The sequence below is a fragment of the Falco peregrinus genome, chromosome 1 (assembly GCF_023634155.1).
Source record: "Falco peregrinus isolate bFalPer1 chromosome 1, bFalPer1.pri, whole genome shotgun sequence".
NCBI classification, from domain to species: Eukaryota; Metazoa; Chordata; class Aves; order Falconiformes; family Falconidae; genus Falco; species Falco peregrinus.
In genome coordinates, this window is record NC_073721.1 from 89,706,486 (window position 1) to 89,724,594 (window position 18,109).

The 18,109-nt window shown below is 43.7% G+C and overlaps 1 long non-coding RNA gene across 1 annotated transcript; it reads right to left on the reverse strand.

The window, feature by feature from the left end:
* Positions 1 to 5,734: 5,734 nt before the first annotated feature.
* LOC114014003 (uncharacterized) lies at positions 5,735 to 16,999 on the reverse strand. Its single transcript, XR_003557330.2, has 4 exons — positions 16,925 to 16,999; positions 8,534 to 8,663; positions 7,464 to 7,696; positions 5,735 to 5,930 (listed from the first exon to the last, which is right to left on the reverse strand). It is a non-coding gene; the product is annotated as an uncharacterized LOC114014003 (long non-coding RNA).
* Positions 17,000 to 18,109: the final 1,110 nt, after the last annotated feature.

Sequence of the window (18,109 nt, forward strand, 5' to 3'; positions counted from 1 at the left end):
CAACAGCTGCATCAGAAGTTTGAGAAAGGTAATATTGAACCTGGAGCTGAAAGGACATGAGTTGTTCTTTCCTTCATGCTCAGCCACGTGTACCTGTCTCTCACTGTGTTCACAGCAGGACTCCGGGGGTGAGGTCAGCTGGATGAGGGAGCTGATCTGGCTGACAACTAACCCTAAGGGAAAGGACAGGAAAATCCAACACAAGCATGATGTCTCTGGTATGAGGAGGAGGGGGCGACTGGTTTTAAAACTACACCCAGGTATATGGAAAATAACATTTAAAACATCTGATCTACGATTATTTAATGCTGTGCATCAGCAGAATATCCTGTTAACAGAGAATAAATTCACTCCAGAGTTCTCCTGACTCAGTTCACCAGAAAATTTGTATTTTTAAGTTCCCAAACTCAAACACAAACATGTTTCTTCGAAGAGTGAAGTCTTACTGGAATTCATAATATGTGTTCTCGTTTTCTGAGTCCTAGTGTTTATTTTAACATTCTGGAGCACCAGAAGAAAAAAGGTTCATTTATTAAATGATTTGGTGCATTTCAGTGGGAGAAAGCTGCTTCCATAGGGGTCTCTGTCTGCTGCTGTTAGGAGGAGAAGGGCAGCAGGTCTCAAAACTCAGGGAGTTTTGTCTGTTTATACTAGAGGTCTCAATTAGGTCAGTGTACCTCGTTTGCCGAAACAGGCTGCAATGAGAGTTCCAAGCTGACATTACTAAAATGCTGTAGCAGAAAGAAAAATTATCTGACCTGTAAATTGAAATGAGGCTTTTGATAACTGCAGAACTAGAATACATCCTATTTATCATTGACATTCAGATGGGCCACTGTGTAAAACATATGTCAGCATCACTGATTAGACATCTGCCAGAGAAAGGCAAGCAAACCTCATAGGAGAAGACATTCTTCAATCAGCAGGACTCCCGACGCTCCCCATGGAAGCTGCTCCATTACAAACAGCTCTGTTTCCTCTACCAAAGGTGTGGTGGAAACATCTCATTTCTATTTAGCCGATCAGACAACCATTTCTTTGCAAACTGGAGTGTGGTATAAAACATTCAGAATGAGGTCTTTAAGCAGTTATACGTTTTCTTGGACAGTTTTTAATTTTAGACCTCTGAGTCTTGTTACTGTCCAGCCAGAGCTTGCTAGCACTTTGGGAGTGCCAGTTTCCTTAGTGTTTGAAGTGACAGCTACATGAACTGTGACATTTTAAAAGCATGATGTCTGCTAGGCCTGTCTCAAAAGTTGTATGTGTTTGTTAAGCCCATAAATCTGCATGTTCACTTGTTGCATTACAGTTTTAAATTCAGATTCCAACTTTTGCTTCTTTTTGCCAAAAAAAATGTATATGCCAGTGTTTAATATTTCACGGTAAATTTATTATAACTGGAAGAACTCATGTAGTGTAACACTCTCAGGCAGACGGGGGTGTCTATATGGCAACCTGGAGGTGTGACTGCAACTTGAGCAGACAGCAAAGCTAGCTTTCATCTGGCTTGCTGGGTACTGATAACAGTTCAGCCATGGCAGCAGAGGGCTGCTGCCCATTGAGAGCTGTGCATCTCGCCGCGGTCTGAGGCTGCTAGTTTCAAGCTAGGTTGGAGGGCTTTCATGGGCTGCAGTCCCTTGGGTTTCTGACATGGATAGACAAATGGACAAGGAGACTATATTAGAAAAAGATACTTTTCAAGGAAATGTCAAGGGCTATTATGGCTGTCAGATGAATGAGTCTGGAGTTTCAAAAAAAGGTCAGAAACCAAGAATTCTTCCCCACTTTTCCTTAGACCTAGGCTCTTCAAGGATAAGGGCAAGTTCCTCTTGCAGGTTAATAAATGGCTGCAATAAAAGGTATTCAAAAATCCATGCTAAAGCGAACAACGGAAAGGTGCCCCAAGGACTGTGAGAACCAAAACAGATGCAACCTCCTAGCCAAGAAGTTTCCAAGCCACAGACTGGCATAATATGGAAAATATATACAGAAAATATTGCAGTATATCACCTGTTTCTTTAGCTAGGCATCCACAAGCCACTATCAGAAAGACAGGGCTGTGGGCAAGAGGCACCTCTGGTCTAATCCAATATGGCCATAGTTTCATTCTTGTCAAAAAGGTAGAACCATGTTTCATTTCCCCAGTGAAGAGAAAATACCCACAAGGAGTCGTCTCAAGGAGTTGTTCCTGGAGCTGTGCTCCTTAAGTAGGCTTTAAAACTATTTAGGAAATAAAACTGGCTCTCATTGTGGTTAGTCCTATGACATTCTCAGTTCTGGGATTCATAGTCGTTTGAAGAGCAAACATAATCTTAGAGTTAAGAGAACAAAACTACAGTGCTGCCTCCCCACTGTGTGTGGTGCCACACACTGTGAACCCCTGATGGTGTTTCGGCTGCCCAGTCTCTAGCAGGATGCAGCAGAACTGCAGAAGGGAAAGGCAACAAACATACTGGCGAAAATTCCATCGAGGGCAGTAAAAAACAAGGATGTGTTGAACTTTCATACATGGAAGCAGTCGGTGGAAAAGGTACTTTGAAAAGAAATGACTAAATGTGTTGGGGGTGTAGAGGATAAGGGGGTACAGTAGAAGTGTGCAAAATCACAAATGCTACAGAGAAAGTAGAAAGCAAAAGCTTAGATCTGCTGCAAGGATAAGGAGAAAAGAAAGTCAAACCTACGCTTTAGGGACAGGGTTTGCAAACCAGAGATCAGTATCTCCAAACTTCAGTGTATCTTGCTGAGCCCATCTGAGAAAAGGTCCTTCAGTTTTTCTTTGGAAGAGAGGAGTAAGGGAGCAACCAGAGGCTCTGAGATGTCTCAGAATCTGCTGGATGATAAGCTGGGAGGAGGCAGGAGGCAGAAGGTATAGGAAATGCCCCTGGGGCCATAACAGCTTATGGGAATGACTGTTCACTCTTGTCCACCCCATGGGAGTGGGCCAAGCAAGCTCAGGACGGCCAAAAGGAGGCACCTTCTCACCCAGGGGTTATTACAGCATTGGGTATCACTGCTACAGCATGTACTGGAGGTCAAATACAAGATAGGTTCCAGAAGGAATAAAAAACTTCAATGGCTCTTAAGCCCTGTGGTGGGGACACAGCCTCAAGCTCCAGGAATCCAGAAGGCATGAAGTACCACAATCAGGTGGTCTACCAGGAAGGATAACTCTGCTTACTCCGTTGCTTATATTCTTTCCCCAGACACCTATAGACCACTGCAAAGCTGCATCCTGGGCAGGGTGGCCTTTCAGCCTGACCTGGTCGGACACTTTTATGCCACCCTTACGTAGTTCACTCCCTAAACAGACTGGCGTCCACACGTATTTTTTCATTTCTAGTGAACAACTCGTCAGTGAGATGAAGCGACAATCATTCAAATAATGCCAGTCTACAAGAGTGACAGGTCTGGGATCAAATAAGATATATTTTTTAAATCAGTTGAACAAGCGACTATTTTCTGGAGCACAGTAGGAACCGGGGTGAGTGCTGCTCTATTAGCTCTAGAGCACAACATCTGCAATACTGTATATTTAATAGGAAACATGCCTGCCAGAGTGGATCAGACCACTGTTCTACTGTCTTCATCAGTAGCTATTCCCAAAGGCTTCACAGGAAGGCACAAAACATCCCTTAATAGAGCACTAAGAAATAATTTATCCATAAGAAAACCATCTCCTTAACTCATTTTGGTTAATGATGTCCTCTCTACTTTGAAGGCTGATACCTTTTCCACTTTGGACCTCTTATTATTCATATAAATTCCTAACCCTGCAGAGCGGTTGGCCTCAGTAATACTTCCTGGCAGAAAGTTCCACAGGTTAATTATGTGTTAATTATTTCCCAAGTTCCCTTTAAAAAACCTGCATCCAAGTCAAAGAAAATCCTCACCTCCCTTTGGTTTCAGTAGACTCAGGGGCTCTCAGACCTTGGCAGTTGGGGGTGGCATTGACAAGGTGGTAAGGAATCCAGCTACGCATGCAGTTTGCATTAAATGGAGCATACTCCAGCTGCTCCCATTTTTGATAGAGATCTGAGAGCTGCAGAGATTTAAGGTTCCCCACAGTGATCCATCATGACTCTAGATGCAAACAGAGCTGTGTTCTGGGATGTGCAGCTCCCCATGGAGCATTTTTCCATGCCAACAAAGCCATCATTGTGTGTGTGCATGTGTGTGTGTGTGCGCGCACGCACGTGTGTGTGCATGTGTGCATGTGTGCGTGTCTGTGTGCACGTAGCGAATGGGGAAGGCAGCAAGTGGGAGTGAGCCGCAGCACACAGACTGGTATCTTCCAGAAGTATTAAGTAAACTTCTTGTATCTCGCCACTGAAGTAAATTGCTAAACGTTTGCTGTGTCTGACATGAATACCCTGAGATGGTGCTTTGATCCGTGCCTCCGCGCGGGCTCAGTTTCACACCACACCTAGTCTGACCCAGCCGCCAGCTGCTCCCAAGAGCAGCGGCCCAGCTCTCCCTCTCCCGCTCACCATCATCCATTTCCCATGATTTCTTTGTGCTGGGACCGTGCAGCCACACACAGATGCGTCAGCTCGTCGAGTAACCTGGACACCAGGTCATGGTGGTGCCCCCACGGTTGGTGTGACAGGAGACAAGGGTTGGGAGCAAATGGCTGGTGGTCTCCTGGCAGCTTACAACCAGCGGAAGCGGAGACTAGTGTCAGCCCATGCTTCCCCCATCTTCAGCAGCCCTGCCTTCTCCCTTGTGTCGATGCCAGTGCTCCCAAAGTTACGCAGTAAGTCAGATAAGGAACCTGATCTGACTGGAAGTTAGCATGACCATAAAACAGAAAAATAACCAAAGACACACTGCGATGGGGATAGGTCCCTCGCCCAGCTTAGGATGTAGTCTGCAAACGTCGCTGCTGATGCTGGGGGAGAGGCAGGAACATGGTGCTGGGAGGGCAGGGGAGGGCAGGAAAGCAAGGTTGGATGTCAGTTCACACAGTGGTTAGCTTACAGGGACTGAAAAATCATAATTTTTTTCACCTTTTAGTCTTTACATTTGGGAAGCTCTAAACATGCTTCCGACACAGCCATCAGCCTTAGGTTTGCACAGCATGTTGCACACAGATGCCAGTCTGTCCATCAGTGAGGCTGAGCGCTCCCCAGCACAGCCTGCACCACTCTCCCATGCCCTCCCCAGCACAGGGCAAGGCTGTGGAGGGGTCCGTGAGATCTAGCAGGAGTCCACGTAAAGGAAGCCTGGCGAAGAAAATTAAAACAAACAGCACAGGGGGTTTCAGAGACATGAAATCAGAAGAGGACAAGGTGAGGTAGAAACAGATTTGCCTTCCAGGGTACACAAGGTACACAAGCTTTATCACAAGAGCTCTGGAACATTATATGTTCTCTGGGTCCCTCCCTCTGGGGACAGCAGCCGCTAGGACTTGGTGGGAGGTGGCACCTGATAGACTGGAGCCTCTCACCCAGGTCTGAGAGACCAGACAGACACAATGTGCCTACTAGACAGGATGGACATTTTTTTGCAGACCAGAACACCAAGGCTGTTAGCTGTGCTTAATGTCACCAGTGTTTCAGTCTTATCTTAATGGATAGGAGGGCCCTATTTTTAGAACCAGTCAAGAATCTAAGAAGATCAGCTCAAACAGTTTTCTCCAGCATTCAGATTACACTGCTCTGACTTTGAGTAAAGAGAATAAACCCAGAGAGCACAATTTCAAAACAGAAACAAATGAAAAAGGGTATTACAGGATTTAATTTTCACAGGTCATGGACTGCTTGATGGATGTGTCTGAACGTGTGCTAGCATCAGAATTGCTGACTCCTGATCCAGTAGCCATTTCCTTCCATATTTCCAGATGCAGAAAGTTTTTTCCATAGTCTTAGTGCTACATTAAGGAGGGCAGCATGAGGACAAGGACCGCTGGCTGTGCACCTACTGGAGCTTTCCTAGGGAAAGAAGCAAGGACAAATTTACCTGTTCCAGCCTCAAAGACGAAGGGACAAAGTTTGAAAAACTGGTCTTCATTCTTTCCTTCTGCAAATGCTGGCTTTTTTTAGCAAGCTAAAAATTATGACACCTAAATACTTGGGGGAGAACAGACATTGAGAACACTTCTGCTACACCTTGGCATTAGTGGTGACTGCACTGTTTTTTTAGAAGCTTCTGAGTGGCAGAAAAGTGGATATGAAAACGAAGAAGTAGTTAGAAATTGTACAATATTCAAGCAGACTGTAATAATGTTAAATACCATTTTAAAGCCCCTAAACTACTTTAAAAACAACAAAAAAGGAACTGATTTACAACCTGCTTCACAGCTGAAGGGTGGAGTCCAGTAGGAGTATTTGCCTTTGGATACGCTAGTAGAAAAACAAACCTATATTAATCCAGCCTTGAACGTAACTGCCAACATTTTGAGTGTATTTGTCTGTTAACAGCATAGCAAAGCAGTCAAAACAGACTTTGTTTTAAGAAGGAATAAAAAGATGAAGGCACCACTAAGACAGAAGTCAGTTATTCATTATAATGCTTTTCACAGCAGTGCTTCATGTCAGAAGCTGTGGACTTGGTTGTTTTCTTTGTCGTCAGATGGCTTGACATGCAAGTCATATATGAGCAATTCATATACACCCATATTTATAGTGTATATATATACATATATATATATATATATACACTAAAGATTGAATTAGTAAACTTTTTTATTTGGTGAAGAAGCATGAGGTATAGATACACGCTCCAATGCACAAAAAAATCATATTTTGGTCTTGGTTCCTGGGCACACTGGTAGAATAAGGTCACCCACCATGTACCCTCTTTTGACCAGCTTACCCCAATGTCATTAGATAATGGGCATTAAGCCGGACAGCAACTACCTTCAAAGTAATTGAACTGAATAAGCATGCTTGAGTTGAAATACAACATAGTGGGGCACAGCCATCGTTGGCTAGCGAAAGGGGGAAGAATACGTAACACCAGCAGCTCCTGTGTCACGCTGCCCCATAGGAAGACATGAACTGCAAGAGCAATGCGGCTGTGAGTGACAGAATGGCTCAGCGATGTCTCTCTGCAAAACTCAGCTGATCAGATCATGGTGCAAACCCACTTGCTCAAAACTGCAACCAGCTTGGCGATTATTCACACCACACAGACTGTTATGGGGACTGAGCTGACATGTGTCTTATGGAAACCATTACAGAGCAAACGGTTGGGCACTATCTTCTCTGTGTAAATGAACAGAGCTTGACTGAGTCAGCAGAGGTTACCCTTTTTACAAAAGCAAAGAACGTGGTCCCCCTGCTTTAAACCCTCCAAACATGCCAAAACTGTCACCTTTAAGGGCTGAGCAATCAAGGTTTGCTCTTTGCATCCAAAACGATTCTTTTGGCAAGTCCTTGAACACAGGTAAAGTAAAATAAAGTAATTGAAACATTCCAATCCATACCTAAAAGAAAATTAAATAATAAAAAAGACAGACTTACAGCAAGAGAAAGGATTGTGCTTGATTCGTAGTTCCAAAGTCTTCCTCAGTGAGAAGTTTAACTTTTGCTGATTTGGCATGTAGCTGCAGACAGCACGGCGGAGACTCAGGCCAGCCCCAGCACCCATACCTGGCTGCTCACACAAGACGTGGGATAGGAGGAAAACACCTTCCTGTGGTACACTGGGATCTTGTAGAGCCATATTGCTTATTGGCCCCACCACTGCTAGTAATCTGTGGATAAATAATAGCATCCAAAGATGTCAGTAACAGCTTTTCACTGTGCAGGTTATGCTACTAACGTAAGTGAAGAAACCTTCCCCTGCACAATGTAACTTCAAACACAAAAAAGCAGAAGTCTAAGGTCATAAGCACATGCAACTACAAAATAAAAAATTGTTTTATAACAAGAAGCTGACTAACACTCCTGTTCCAAAAAGGACTTGTTTGGCATCCCTCATTATCCATGGCAGAACAGGTACATTTTGGGTTGAAGACAACTGCTATCACCATGCTTTCGGTTTGCTTCACAGTACAGAGCAGCAGCCCTCCAACTCAGCACCATTCTCCAGTTAGGTTTCTGCTGGTACATCCATATTAAATTCAGGGTGACACTGACACCCCAGCTAGCTAGCCCAGTCAGCTCCAAAATGACAGCTCTCATTTTAATGAGGAAAGTTTATATATAATTATGTGGTAACTCATCTGTGGCTTGGGCTCCTGGGTTGCTCTCCTCACGTAAAGCAAAAAACATGCCAGTGAGCTCGTGACAAGACTGAACCCAATGGGACTCTCACCATCAGCATGAAAGGATCAGGATTTCAATCCGTGATGTAGCTCAGTCTATATCCCTGGCTGGGAAATTCACTTCATGAACTATTTAACAATCTGTTGCTTTTGGGAGAGTTACTTATTTTGCCTTGCCTTTGTTTTCTCCTCTGACAGGGATAACATTCAAGGCTTTATAAACTGTTATTAGCAAATTTCAAAGGCACTTTGAGATCTTGAGACCACAGCACGCTACAGGTGCACAGTGTTTATTCTCAACACTTCAGGTCAGTGGTCCCTCACCTAGGAGCTGCGAAGTCATCACACGCAGAGATGGGTCGCAAGTTCAGTGGAAGTACAAACGGCAAATTAGCGCTCACAAGTAAAAACCATGAGATGAACCCAGAAGTGGTACCAGAGTGAGGTCACAAACCTAGCAGTGAAACCAGAAAACAGGTCCGTCAATTTTGCTAGTTCCAGAATGGTTTAAAAAGCACGCTTTGTACTGATAAATATGTTTCCATTCAAGGCTAAAATGCAAAGTCTCACAGACCTGCTTTTCTGTTGAGCTCTCCCTCAAGAACAACAACAGAAAAGTTCTGCCTGTGCCAGTGATCTACTCAATTAGATTTTACTTCCATATGTGTTAAGAGATTGGAACAAGATTTTAAACAAATGTTTACCCTGCAAAAAAGCCTTAACAGACCCAAATCTATATTTGCCATGGGTATACATAATCTGAATAATAATAATAAAAAACCTCTGGGACATACTGAGAGCATCAGATTGGCTACAAGCTTTACTGCACGGAAAAATTCTGGGCAGGTGGTTGTAATCCTTCTAGAAAGGACCAGGGCTGGATCAGCAGCGCCTTGGGGAGTTAGGTGCCCATCTCTTATTGGATTTACACTGTGATAATCTAAGCACAAAACTGTTGCTTCTTGGGTGACTTCATTAAAAAGCTGAAATTTTTGTTCATGATGCCACATCTAATCTAAGCACTTGGCTTACAGTCAGTTTATTTTCTGGGTTTATCAATGGTCAATGACCATCGTCTTTAACCTTTACAAACCTTACTGGTTCTTCCTGTGCATTGGACTCTCTCTTAATCCTAAAAAGTGTATTTAATTTTTCAGGAGCATTATGTTCTGGAAAATGTTTTTTCAAGGGGAAGTAAAAAACCCAACAAATACCACCCCCCTCCCCGCAAAGGGTTTTCATTGTCGAGTATAATTTATGCCCACATAAGGTTAATTCCTTAAAATAAATACTGCAGCCTCAGAGAAAACCCTTGTGCGGGGTTTGCAAAGGGAAAAAGTGCCGCAGCAATGGGAGCAGCAGCTCGCTGCAGCCTGAGCCCCGCTGGTATCCTCGGTGAGCAGAGCAGTGGGCCGGGGTTTTTACTGGCCTCTGTTGTGTCTGTTGAACTGTTGCTCTGTCTTTAGTGAAATCTCAAGCAACAGAAATCCTCTATTAAAACCACCTGCGCGGCTTTGTCAGCCGAGCTCCGTGCTGTCAAATAACTTAGCTTCTTAAGCCAATACAAGTCATTAAGAAGAAGGTGAATTAGAGATTTAGACGTTGCCGATAGTAACTATCTCTGATCAATTGATATCTTCCTCTGATAAAGCGGCGCTCCATGGCCGACCCCCTCCTCTGCCTCATCCGCACAGACCCCAACCACTGGATCTAATTATGGGTGAGGAACACCAGGCCCTCGTCAGCGCTGAAAGGCCATCAGTAGGCCTATCCATTAATAACTCTCCTGTGCGCTGTACATTGTAATTGTCAGACTGCAATTTACAGTAATCCTCCAATGCAAAAACTTAAATAGCTGCAGCTGATTTGAAATTCATACAACCAGTTGAAAGAGAGAAAAACAAGATGCACGGGTTAAAAGGCCAAATTGTGCAAGTGTGTGCGCTGAGTGACAGACATTTTAGTACTAGCCTGGGACCATATTTTAAAAGGTCACTGAAAACTTTTGGCTTGGGCCCTCTGACAAACAATGAACTTTCCATATATTTATTTGCCATCTCTTTGTTTTTACAGCAAGCAGAATAAATGAGTTAAATGACGTTGTGCGGGTCTGCACATTGTCAGCACAGGTTATAAGTCATTATTAAACTCCATCAAATCAGACCAAACCCGGTCTAGGCAATGAGACTAAAAGTTATTTGCATTCCTTCTGTCATAAAAAATCATATCCCCTTACCCAAGACTTTCGTTTCTTTATTAAATGCAGCCACAAGAGTATTTCAGGTCTGGCAATGTGAGCTCAGGAAAACCTACTCTGTATAACTCAGTGTAACAGCTTAGAACCGATTCCACTAAAATGTCCCAGTTGAGTGTATCTGGGCACTCAATCAAGACACACATATTACTTTTAAATAAGATTAGCCTTTATATTTTGCTGCTTAAGTTAAAACTTTTCATGTCATTCTCTCATTTTATGTAAACTCCAACATAATTCTGTTTTAGAGAATACTTCAAACAAATTAAAACCCTCAACTTAAACGTGTCTAGCAAAACTTGCCTAATGGCATAGCAAGCTGTTTGGTGACACTAAAACACTTTTAAATAAGATGAATTTTCCCTGCGTTGCCCTGGCTTTGTAATTACTGCTGCTGAACAGCATACGCCTTTGGTTACAATGGCAAAAGCAGCGGCTTGCGCTCTGAAACTTATTTGACAAATAACTTACAAGTGACCTGCAACATCTGTTTAAAAAATCGTCCTTTTGTATCTGCCTCAAGTTGAGTTCAGCATTAATTATGAAATGCAAACATATCATCTGGGGCCAAGGGCAGCTTTTACACATACACAAGCCACGGCGCGGGGAGGGGGGTGGGCTGCAGACGCCTTCCTCACGCCAGTCAAGGGGAAGGAAAATGTTTAACTAAACCTCCAGCCGAGCTACCAGCTCATAGCGTTGCACTGGTGAGGTTCAGCTATGCCAATGATGGGCCTGCTCCCAGGTGCTCAGGGAGGCACGAGCCATGGTGGGACAGGGCTTGGAGAGGCAGCTGGTGATGCCCAGCACCTTCAGCCGCCCTGGATGTCAGCTGGAGTGGTGGGAGCACAGCACCTCCAAAACCCAGCCCAGAGCCTCGCTTGGCTGGAAGGTGTCAGCGATGGCTACGGAGCTGCGTAAGTCACAGCAAACCCCTGGGAGCTGCAAACGCCTACAAGAAAAGCAAAGGGCTTCACAGCCCAAAGGACACTGATAGGCTTTAATAAAACTAAAGACAGCCCAACTTACAGTCAGAAAATTCTACAGTGATGGAGAAGATGTGTTCTTCAGTCACTAAGTTTTAAAACGTCTACCCAGCCCTACCTCTAGGTAGTTTACTGCTGTGCTGTTTGGTGCAATGTCAGCTCAGGATGAGATTCAGCTCATAGTACAAAAGCAGATGGAAAAGTGAAATAGAGTACTTCTCTCTTCTTCAGAGAAGGGAAACATTTTTTCAAGGTCTTATAAGTCTGTTTTATGTGGAAGTCAGTAAAAAATAAAAATAAGAAATTCCGACCCTATGTAATCCTGAATTACATTATTTTGGATCTGATTTAAAAACTACCTAGCAAGGTTTGATTCAAATAACATGTGCACTACAGATATCCCTTCACATCAATAAATATTAGTAGTATAACTATTGAATATAAACTTTTAAAGAACTATTTCATTATTCCAATCAAAATAAACTGCTTTTAACCCCTTTGAAAGCACATGTATAATGCAGTTGGACAATACCAAAACTATAGATTTCTGCAGCTTCAAAAGATATTTGCTTGTAAGAGATCAAAGACAGATCAAAAATTTTCCTTCTGCAGATCTCTTTTCTCTGTGCTGCTTTTTTCATTTACCTTCTTATACATGAATTTAATCAGCAACCAAGCTCAGCCATCAAGTGATAATATTTCTGCAGCTAATTGTGTCATATTGGAGTCTAGTATGAACTATTATTAAACTGTCCTATAATTCACATTTCGTGTGAAAAGCTGGGACTTGAAAAACACCTGCCCAAACAATTCATAAACACACTGCACAGCAAATACCTATGGTAATTCACTGGATTTACAACCGTCATATTATATTAAACATACAGTATCAAAATTTATCACCCATTACGCAGATTCCTGTTTTAATAATATCTTGTACTTGTACAATAGCACCTTCTCTCCCAAAGGGTCCCAAAGTACTTTAAAAATCATACATACAGGAATTGCTTCATTCGCTGTGGAAATACAGCTGCCTCTGGGGTGGAGCAGGGGTTGGGGAGGAGAGTAATTGTGCACAGCGGTTATAAACACTGACAGTTGAGAGAGATGGCTGGGGACGGGGAGCGGAGAAAATGATACCGAAGTCTCAGGAGCATCATATAAAAGGCATAACCCCAGTTGCAGGTGAGGGAGGTGTGTAGGCAGCTGTGGCAGAGTATGCGCTGATGCGGGGTGTTCTTGCAGTAACCATCACTGGTGAGCAGTCCCAGCCGTACGGCCAGGCTGCAGCGTTGGGCGCCAGCCCTCAGGCAGTGGGTCAGGGAAAGGGATGAGCCTCTGGTGGTGCAGCCCCTGGCTGCTGAGGGAGTCAAGCTGAAGGCTTAAAGGCTCCATCTCCAGTATCGCCATGCTGCATTGCCCAGATTCCCCAAAGCTAACTCCAGCTGTGCTTCCAGGAAGCCATGGGACAACGGGAGCCCAGCGACTAGAGACCTCTGCGGTGGGCAGCTGGGTGAAATTGTCCAAAAATACTGCAATATTAGAAAAAATCAGGCAGATGCATGGATTTATGGCTATGCCATTGACCCAGTTAGAACTTGGCTGTCAAATACTGCTGTTACCTACAGCCCTGAAAAACAATTGTGTTCCTCAGTTGACTACAACTGCAGCTTCATCTGCTTCTTCATGCTTGCCACAATTCCTGGTCTCCTGTGGCTTCATGCCAGCCCCAAATCTCTCCAGCTGGGCTCACTCAGGGCCTTCTCAGAACCTCTTTGATCATAGCAAGGAATCAACTTCCGAACATTAGATTAGATTTAGCTTTACTAGGAAATCCATCAAAAGCTTAAAGCCGTCCCCTGAAAATCATCACTGATGGGCTTACTCCTACCTATTATTGTTTCTCTTGTACCAGAGAGCCGAAACCTTAAGCTGCAATTGCTTCTCTTTAGTTTGAGACATATCGTCCCGGTGAACGCTCAGGGTCGAGATGCTTTTTCAAAGCAGACAGAAGACTGTGCCAATGTGGGGGATGAGCAAATGATGCTCTCAACGTGAGTGATCACAATGAGGTGAAAAACAGAAGGGGATTTTAAGCTGAGTGATGCCAGGTCATAACTACAGTCTTATCTCTTAACAGCAAAACCAGTTTCCCACCTACCAAATGCAACCCTACTGTGCGGGCTGTCTGTAGCATGGCTGGCACAGGGCCTGTACCTTTGCTGCTGGCACAGCAGACAAATTGCAGCACTTCTCACCACAAGCCTGCTTTGGATGCAAGGCAGTTTTCACTATTGCAGTTAAGACATGGAGTCCTCACAGGGGTCCAAGCAGTCACAAACTCCACAGGACTTGTTTTAGACCTCAGAGGTCTAAAGTTTGTTGGAAGTGGCAAAACCTGGTGACTTCCACGGTACCCAGTGACCAAGCTCAACCTTTACTCCTTGCAAGGCTCTGGTTCAGTTGGTCTCTTTTTCCCAGTCCCTCCTGCATGTCCCACTATCACCTTAGAACTTGATGCTGGAATAAGCAAACTTTGGCTCTGCCTGTCTCCACCACTGCCCAGCCCTCCTTCACAATGCTCACCCCTCTCAGGGGAGCTGATTTGTGAGCAGAGTTGCCCAGGTCTGTTCCTTTCCTCTGTACATTAAGTGTCTCTGATCTTGGCATTTCTTCCGAAATATTTCCAGCCTACAACTTTCTCTAACTGTTGATACATCTCAGGTGTTTATGTAGGTCCCCCACCACTGCCTGGTACAGTCACCGTAGTTTCTGGGATTTCCTGACACCCATCAACACACCATATCCTACACAAAAAGCAGTTGCTATATATCTAGCATGGACTATGTACTCACATTTAGTTTAGTTCCTGTAGCCCATGTGCCATAGGCTCTGTTGCAATTTATTTAGCTACTGCATGAAGTAACTCTTCACCTTAGCTAAACTGCCAATAAACCAATGTTCCTTTACAAGAAACCTTCCACAGAAGTTGCTATGTGGTTATTTTATGTTAACTTAGTGACTCGCAACTAAATGTTACGTAAAATAAGGAGTACCCTTGCGATGCACGCGCACAAGGATGTGTGCTTGCTCTGTAATCAAGGCTCTGCAAGGTGGGTCAGGAAGGTCTGAACTGCCCTTCTCTTCTGCCTTGCTGTACCTGCTGGAGACGGGGGCACTCCTTGGGAATTCAGGGCAAGTAGTGTTCAGTGCAGGAATGCTTCGAGCTGATGGATTCCACAGACAGGGCAACTTTTTAAAGCCCAGAAAAGGCATCTGGTCCACAAAAAATTGGTTACTACATCTTCCATAGATCTGTTCCCATATTCACCACCAGCAACTTCAACACCGTGGTTGAGGCACAGTCCTGGGAACTTCTGCCCTTGTTTTAAGTGAGGTTTTTGCTGGCATGGCCCTGCACAGCAGCCACTTGGCCAGACAAGGGGGGCAGCTGCCTGTGCCATGCTCGTTTGTATAACGAGATCTCTTGTACCAGGAGCACATGCACTATGTAAAGCTAGGAGGAAGGTGGTGAACGTTGCTGGCAGGACCATAATGCCCTGCTATTTCAGACAGAATCACCCTGAAAGCAATAATTTCTTAAAACTGGTGCTGCAAAATACTGTATTAATTGCTACAGATGTGTGAGAATAGGGCTATCAAGATACTGAGGCTCCACTAAAATCAGGGAGGGTTTTGTTCTGACACCAGGGTCTTGCCTAAATTCAGGGTACTGGAGGTTGAATACATGACAGCAAAAGTGACTGGTGTAGGTGGCTGTGGTATAAGAACATTGAAAGAGATACCTATGCTTAACGATATCTGTGTTCACTGGTACTTGTGCTAACGCTGGTAGCTGTGAAATTGGCAGCTTGTACAACCATAGCACTGCTCCTCTATGTTACTTATTCTCATTTATAAAACAAAGTTAAAAACCTTACCCTAAAATTGATGCCAAAGTGACACTCAAGTACTTCTGTGAAAACTGCTTTCTTAAAATATATATAGCTGAGGACTGGGTTGGTGGTTCTGCAATCCCCTCATGGAGCTCAGAGCTTCACAGTTAGGCAAGTAAAGGCTGCAAACTTAGCACCAGGTTATTACAAAGACTGGAACAGCTGCAGCAGTTCATACTCAATCCCCTGCTCCAGGACATGTGGCAGTAAAGAAGAGGGGATCATGATCATCCTCACCTCAGCAAAGAGACAAGTGTGACCCTGGAGTAACTACTGACTCCCTGGCCGTGCTGCAGCTACATGAAATCTCTTCTGGACCCATCACTTCCCCTGAATGAAGACTTCCAGCTTCAAGCTACCGTGTGGGACCCATTTTATCAGCTGGGTGCCAGCCCCAGATGGGGAGGAAGGAGCCTTTCTCTCATTCATCTCATTTTGAAAGGATGATCCAAGGGTATGAAAACCCAGCGGTGCCCCACTGCTGCTGACATGGCTCCGCTGACAACAGAGGCAATGGGTGGGAGCTGGCCCAGATGCAGCTAATCTGAATTTAGCTGAAGCATCCTAGATGTCAATAAAAGCTCTGAGGAAGACGGCCCTTGTTCCTCCCCTCTAAATCTTGCCCATATGGCAAAAGAAAATGGAGCAAGCAGTTGGCTATTTGCCTCGAGAGGTGGGCTATCTCAAAAATAGGTAGCTGGTGAATGTGCCACCCTTTTTACCTAAAGAGCCTGAAAAAATAGAAGCAAAACAGAAGAGGCTGCCTTTGCACATCATTGCGTTTCTCAACTTTTACTTGACATCTGGAATTTACACATATTATGGCTGAAGGACTTTTGCATTAAGTTCAAATGCACATGAATTACAGAGCCCAAGTGGATGTCTTCCCAGTGACTTCAGTGGGAGCTCAACAGGAACTCAAAACTACAGGAAATTTTCAAGTTAACAGAAGAAAATTACTTCCATTTAAGAGTTAGCATGAGGCTTCCAATAAAATATATATAAAAAAAAGGGAGAGAGTATAAGCCAGGTAAGTGGAGGTGATTAAGCTGAAAAGTAAATTATATTGTTTTCATAACATAAGGAAGGTCCTCAGTTATTTGATTCACCAGAATGAAAGTATTGTTCACATTCTACAATAAGGAAGGACATAATCACAGCTATGAGAAAAATAAAACCCACTTACATGTCAGTACTGCCTGTGTCCACTGACATGGAGATTTCCTCTAAGGAACAGAACCTGCACCTGGACTCTAGCAGAAGTGTTAAGGGAAGCCCAGCCAAGCAGCAAATCTGCTTCTCTGTGTTTTTTTCTGGTCACTAAGTTATGATTAGCTTTGTTACTACCCCTTTTCAGGGCATGTGTATTCAAAAACTTGGTCCCCTCAGTTTTTACTCAAATTCCTTTTTATGTATGGTTTTACTTAAGAAGAATAGCTGCTAACCATATACATATCTTAGCTCTATTTATACAATTACGACACACATTTATTCTTATGAGGAAATGAGAAACCAGTACCTGTAAACTCTTCTTCAGACAGACGTAGAGATATTCTCCTTTCAATTCCTATAGTGTGACCACTGAAGATTGTCTGAAAGACAAATGGTAACTATCCTAAAAATTTGTGCCTTGATGTTATAGCTTTACTAAAGTTAATTTCTCTTTTTAAGTCAAGCCTGATGTTCCCTCGGGGGGGGGGGGGGGGGCAAAAAGAACCCAGTCATTGCTTCATTCTGAGTAGCCTAAATTTAAAAAACTAAAAGGATCTTTATGTTTTTTTATGGTTTATATTTCAACACCATCGCTAATATGCTGTACTGAAAATCTATGCTAAGTAGGTGATGTTCCCCTACTGGCAAAAAATCTGGCCACCTGTCTCTGAAGCAGAACCTTTTATTGATTTTACACTTTGACTTTCTGGAGAACTCTGTATGCTTCACGTTACTACCCAGCGAGGGATGGACCACTTCGAAACTCAAGCTTGACAGCCATGCCTTATCTCATTCCTCCACAATGAACAAGAAGATAATGGCATCTTGAACTATTTTATTTTTTTTTAATCATTTTTTCAGGCCTATTTCCCTGTAGAAAATTCCAGAAAAAAGTTTTCCCGATTTGACCCACTTGTTAGAACTTGTGGGGGTGGGGGCTGTGTTGTCATACCTTACTATGGCTTACTGGCCTACACATTAAAGGGCCTTTCCTACCAGCGCCATCAGGCTCAGGGTGGAATCTAGAGGGGGAAAAGAAAAAAAAAATTAAAAAAAAGAGCTGGAAAGGTACAGAAGATCCATAAGGTTCCTCAGGATTCTCAGCTGAGATTTGCTTGCCTCATCACAGCTAAGCTAAGACAAGGAACAAACTGACACTGCTGAACAACAGGTAGACTCAGTTCTTCCCTCAAGTCCCAGAAAAAGATACCACCATGCCTATCAGCAGTTCAGCAGGCTTTTCTCTGTAACCTAAAACACAACGTGTAGCAGAAGTTGCCCATTGCAGATGTCAAGAAACTGCTGCATTGGGAAGTTTTCAGAAAAGAACACTCCTGATGACTGGCATGCCTGCCTCGTCACTGTAAAACATAGGCATGACATTGGTGTGCCAGTCAGAATGCTCTACACGCATATTTTCAATATTCAGAGTAAGTGAAATACTAGCAGAAAGCAACTGGCAAACATAATTAAAATCAATGTTAATAATGTT